Source organism: Callithrix jacchus, chromosome 2 (assembly GCF_049354715.1).
Source record: "Callithrix jacchus isolate 240 chromosome 2, calJac240_pri, whole genome shotgun sequence".
NCBI classification, from domain to species: Eukaryota; Metazoa; Chordata; class Mammalia; order Primates; family Cebidae; genus Callithrix; species Callithrix jacchus.
In genome coordinates, this window is record NC_133503.1 from 17,573,653 (window position 1) to 17,579,664 (window position 6,012).

General features: G+C 50.5%; 1 long non-coding RNA gene across 3 annotated transcripts in view; it reads left to right on the forward strand.

Moving 5' to 3' along the window:
- The first annotated feature begins 2,661 nt into the window (after window positions 1–2,661).
- Window positions 2,662–6,012, forward strand: part of LOC128930345 (uncharacterized) — a 35,874-nt gene continuing 32,523 nt past the window's right edge. For all 3 annotated transcript variants that reach the window (XR_008478310.2, XR_008478309.2, XR_008478308.2), the window contains exon 1: window positions 2,662–2,839. This is a non-coding gene — a long non-coding RNA (uncharacterized LOC128930345). The remainder of the gene's footprint in view (window positions 2,840–6,012) is intronic.

Below are 6,012 nucleotides of genomic sequence, written 5' to 3' on the forward strand. Positions count from 1 at the left end.
GACGGAGTTTAGCTCTTGTTACCCAGGCTGGAGTGCAATGGCGCGATCTCGGCTCACCGCAACCTCCGCCTCCCGGGTTCAACCAATTCTCTTGCCTCTGCCTCCCAAGTAGCTGGGACCACAGGCCCCCTATACCAGGCTAATTTTTGTACTTTTACTAGAAAAAGGCTGGTCTTGAACCCCTGACCTCAGGAGATCCTCCTGCCTCGGCCTCCCAAAGTGCTGAGATCAACGGCATGAGCCACCGCACCCAGCCAACTATTTCAATAAGGTGTTTGCCCATCTTCCTTATTATACTGTAACCCACAAGAGCACTTACGTTGCCTGCAGTGTCCCGGGGTCCTAAGGCAGCCCAGTGGGTATTTCTGGGAGGAACCAGCAGGTGTTGGTGATACAGTTCTGAGTGCGACCACCAGGAGGCAGGGCTCCTCACACTTGTCCTGGGGACAGAGGCAGGACCCTCACCTTGAGGACTTTTCCCTTGGGTGGGTTTGGATGTGCACCTGGGAATACTGTCCTCTCTCCCTGAGGTGTGAGTGAGGATGCTTCCAGCTCTGGGAGACACAGCTGTGGTGTCGCTGGCCAGGGTACAGCTTTCTAGAGAGGAACCATTTTCAGCACCTCAAAGTTCAGACCTTTCCTTTCCCTCTTCCAGGCTGGGGTGAGCGACCACCCAGCCCACAGTGTAGAGAGGGGTCTCATGTTTTATGCTCTTCATTTGGACTTTTTTCTTTGTTTTTTAAGACAGAGTCTGGCTCTTTCGCCCAAGCCTAAGAGTGGCACAACCTCGGCTCCCTGCAACGTCTGCTTCCTGAGTTCGAGCCACTCTCCTGCTTCAGGCTCCTGAGTAGCTGGGATTGGAGATGCACACCACTACGCCCAGCTAATTTTTATATTTTTAGTAAAGAGGGGGTTTCACCGTATTGTTCAGCCTGGTCTCGAACTCCTGGCCTCATGTGATCTGCCTGCCTCAGCCTTCCAAAGTGTTGGGATTATAGGCGTGAGCCACCACACCTGGCCCATTTGGACTTTAAAAACAAGCAAACATAGGATCTGGCCCAGGTCCCCAGGCTGGAGTCCAGTGGTGCCATCGTAACTCACTGCAGCCTCCAGCTCCTGGGCTCAAGCAATCCTCCCACCCCAGCCTCCTGAGTAGCTAGAACTACAGGTTTGCTCTTCCACACCCAGCTAATTTTCCTATTTTTATTTTTTGTAGAGGTGGGGGGTCTCACTACACGGCCCAGGCTGGTCTCGAACTCCTGGGCTCAAGAGAGTCTCCTGCCTTGGCTTCCCCAAGTGCTGGGGTTACAGGCATCAGCCACTGTGCCCAGCCTTTACTCTGACTTTGAATGGGTCCTGTTTGCAGCCCGCTCCACGTCTCCACCTTCTGTTGCATGTTTCCTTCAATCCCAAAGCCTTTTCCTCCTTGACTCCCCTCCCGAGGCGTGTCTGTCTATGCAGGAGGTGGGCTCAGTTTTGCTCTGCCAAACTTTGCCATTAGTAATGTTTCTCCTGACACTGTGTGGGCATCTCTCTTCTACATTCAACTATATTCATATTCCCTTTATCTTGGTGGGGTTAAGCCAAAAAGGGAGAGGTAGGGGGCTGGATGCAGCAACTCATGCCTGTAATCCCAGCCAAGGCAGGAGGATCCCTTGAGCCCAGGAGCTTGAGACCAGCCTGAGCAATATAGGAAGACCCCATCTCTACAAAATAAAACAAAACATAAAAAAATTAGCTTGGTGTGGTGGTGTGTGCCTGTAGTCTCCACTACTCAGGAGAATGGCTTCAGCCCAGGAGTTCAAGACCATTCTGGGTGACGATGAGACTTTGCCTCAAAAAAAAAAAAAATCTCATTGTGGGTTGAGATAAGATGCAGTGGGGACCATGTGTGTGCCAAATCAGTTTCTTACAAGCTCCTCAGTAGGTTTCAGGGGAAGCTTCAATGTCACATCAGATTCTGGGGACAGTTGCAGTTTTGGCATAATGATTATTGTGAAGCAGCGGGATGGAGACAGAAGCAAAGGTGGTGCAGCTGGTCCACATCCTTGCAAGTGCAAGCGCACAAACTATGCCAGACACACATCGTGCCTGTAATCCAGCACTCTGGGAGGCGGAGGTGGGCGGATCACCGGAGGTCCGGAGTTTGAGACCCACCTGACCAACATGGAGAAAGCCCATCTCTACTAAAAATACAAAATTAGCTGGGCGTGGGGGAAGGTGCCTGTAATCCCAACTACTCGGGAGGCTGAGGCAAGAGCATTGCTTGAACCCAGGAGGCAGAGGTTGTAGTGAGCAAAGATCGTGCCATTGTACTCCAGCCTGGGCAATAAGAGCCAAACTCCGTTTGGGGGAGAGGGAAAGAGGGAGAAATAAAGCTTTTGTGTAAGTCAACTGGCAAGAACACAGGAGGAGACTGTGTGAGATTTTGTAAGTTTAGGATTTGATTGGATCTTGCAATGAAGAATGCTAAGAGGTGTAATCTGACTGGATCCTACCATGGGGCGGGGGTGATACCAAAACTCAATCTGATTGGTTCCTGGCTCCTGCCGTGGGGGTGTCCGCTTCTTAAATGGATCCCGTAGCGTCTCCTCAGTCCGAGCTCTTAGGTTCCAGTCCATGGTTGCACGTTTGGTTAATCTGGGCATGCTCAGGGTATGTGACCTTTAACCTGGGAGTCCATGGCTGGAGTCCATGGTTGTCAATTGAAAAGCAACTGACAACTTTATTACATCAAAGTTGAACTGAGGCCTGGAGCGGTGCCTCACGCCTGTAATCCCGGCACTGTGGGAGGCTGAGGCTGGTGGTTCACCTGAGGTCCAGGGTTCAAGAACCTGAGGTAAGGAGAGACGGGGTTTTGCTAAAAACGGTGAAATCCCATCTCTATTAAAAATACAAAAATTACGCACGCGTGGTGGCGCATGCCTGTAATTCCAGCTACTCCGGAGACTGAGGCAGGAGAATCTCCTGAACCCGGGAGGCTGAGGTTGCGGTGTGTCGAGATCGCGCCATTGCCTTCAGGTTTCGCTCCGTGGTTGCACGCTTGGTTAATCTGGGCATGCTCAGGGTACCGGGAGATTGCAGTGAGCTGAGATCTCGCCATTGCACTCCAGTCTGGGCGACAAGAGTAAAACTCCATAAAAAAAAACCAACAAAAAACACCGGTTGCGGCCGGGCGCGGTGGCTCACGCCTGTAATCCCAGCACTTTGGGAGGCAGAGGCGGGTGGATCACGAGGTCAAGAGATGGAGACCATCCTAGTCAACATGGTGAAACCCCATCTCTACTAAAAATACAAAAAAAATTAGCTGGGCATGGTGGCGCGTGCCTGTAATCCCAGCTACTCAGGAGGCTGAGGCAGGAGAATTGCCTGAACCCAGGAGGTGGAGGTTGCGGTGAGCCGAGATGGCGCCATTGCACTCCAGCCTGGGTAACAAGAGCGAAACTCCGTCTCAAAAAAAAAAAAAAAAAAAAAAAAAAAAAAAAAACGCCAGTTGAACTAGATTTGGTCTGATAGAGTTACCCATTTACAAACTGTGCCCCCAACCCCCTGCCAACGTATTCCACTCCTCATTCATGAGGGAAGAGGGGTGGAGTTCATGTTTCTGTATCTACTTCATGCTGACCAGGGGCACTGAGTCCCCTAAAATTAGAGGAATGAAACTCTTGGGCTACTGAGTCCAGGCGAGTTTTGGGGTCCCCCGGAGTTGCTGGAAGGGCTGGTATTGTTGTTGTAATACAAACTGAAGATGGAAGTGTTGGCACCTGGAGGAAAAACAGCTTACCATCAGTTTAATATATAGGACTGAAAAGTGAAAGGAGAGGCCAGGGAGGCTGGGCGCAGTGGTTCACGCCTGTAATCCTGGCACTTTGTGAGGCCGGGGCAAGCGGATCACCTGAGGTCAGGAGTTTGAGACCAGCCTTACCAACATGTAGAAACCCTGTCTCTTATTAAAAATTTAAAATTAGCAGGGCGTGGTGGTGCATGTCTGTAATCCCAGTTACTCAGGAGGCTGAGGCAGAAGGAATGGCTTGAGCCCGGAAGGTGGAGGTCACAGTGAGCTGAGATGGCACCATTGCACTCCAGACTGGGCAACAAGAGCAAATCACTGTTTCAAAAGAAAGAAAGAAAGAGAGAGAGAGAGAGAGAGAAAGAAAGAAAAAGAAAACAAAGAGAGAAAGAAGGAAGGAAGGACGAAAACAAAAGAAAAGAAAAAAAAGGTAAAGTAATAGGAGAACAGTGGCCACGAGGGGCCCCAGCAGAGGAAGAAACCAGGTAATCTCAGTGGTTGGCTGGATGTGGTGGCTCATGCCTGTAATCCCAGCACTTTGGGAGGCCGAGGCAGGCAGATCACCTGAGCTCAGGAGTTCCAGACCACCTTGGCCAACATGATGAAGCCCCGTTTCTACTGAAAGTACAAAAATTAGCCAGGCCTGGTGGTGGCATGTGCTATAGTCCTAGCTACTCAGGAGGCTGAGGCAGGACAATTGCTTGAATCCAGGAGGCAGAGGTTGCAGGGAGCTGAGATTGCACCACTGCATTCCAGCCTGGGGGATTGAGAGAGAGAGAGACCGACCCTGGCTCAAAAAAAAAAATAAGAGGTATGAGAGGTCTGGTTGGAGCATTGATATTCTGATGATAGACACAGTGGTCAGCCGCTTTATCTATTACATTGTTTCCTTTCATCTTGGGGTGCTTATAATGCCGACAGCAAGCTGTGTCCCGCCGCCTTCCAGTAGTGTAAGGAGTCATGGGCATCTTTTACAATAACCCGGTTCACATTTGCAGGCACTCATATCCTGCCTCTTCTATTTAGGGGCCACCTTATGGAACTCAGGTGATGTCTATCTCCAGTGGCTTTTAAAATGCCCCAGACAGGGACAGGTGCAGTGGTTCACACCTGTAATACCAGCAATTTGGGAGACTGCAGTGAGTGGATCACTTGAGGTCATGAGTTAAAGACCAGCCTGGCCAACATGGGGACACCCATCTTTACTAAAAATCCAAAAAGTTATCGGGGTGTAGTGGCAGGCGCCTGCAATCCCAGCTACTTGAGAGTTCCAGGCAGGAGAATCACTTGAACCTGGGAGGCAGCCGTTGTAGTGAGCTGCGATTACCCCATCCCACTCCAGCCCAGGGAACAAGAGTGAAATTTTGTCTCAAAAGAGAAAAAAAGAAAGAAAAAAGAAATTCATCAGTGGAGTACCTCGCCTTATTTTATAAAGAGCTACTGAAGGAAGCAGAGACATTTGGAGGACTTCCCCACCCGTGCAGCTGTCTTGGCCATGGCTTCTGAAATTTGGTATTTCAGTCACCCCGCTCATGACCTTGGCAATGGACTGCAGTTACCTGTTTAGGCCTTTCTGCGGCCCAAATCAGTGCCAGTATTTCTGTTGCACCTTTGATTCCATGTTATTTGCATTTAGAAGGCGCCCCCCCGCCGCCCCCGGCCCTTTTTTTTTTTTTTTTTTTTTTTTTTCCAGACTGAATTTTGCTCTTGTAGCCCAGGCTGGAGCCCAATGGCACGATTGTGGTTCATGGCAACCTCCACCTCCCAGATTCTAGGGATTCTCCTGCCTAAGCCTCCCAAGTAGCTGGGTTGACAGGCATGTGCCATCATGCCTGGCTTATTTTGTATTTTTAGTACAGATGGGGTTTCTCCACATTGGTCAGGCTGGTCTCAAACTCCCAACCTCAGGTGATCGGCCCTGCTCAGACTCCCAAAGTGCTGGGATTACAGGCATGAGGTCCCCTTTATTCCAGATCATCCCATGCGCATGGACCACAGAGATTGCATCTTGTGAGTCTGCAGAAACAGTAAAGGCCTTGTCCTGTCTTAGGTTCAGGGCTTGGGTTCATGCAGATTTTCCTGGCCCTCTGTACTGAAGTCCCTGTGGGAGGCTCTGGGCTGGTTTCCTGTAGGTAGAGAACTTCACGTCCTGCCCTTCAGTGGCCTCTTTTCACGAAGCTCCTGCCGTCTACAGACCATGGCTTCCTTTTCTTCTTCAGCCA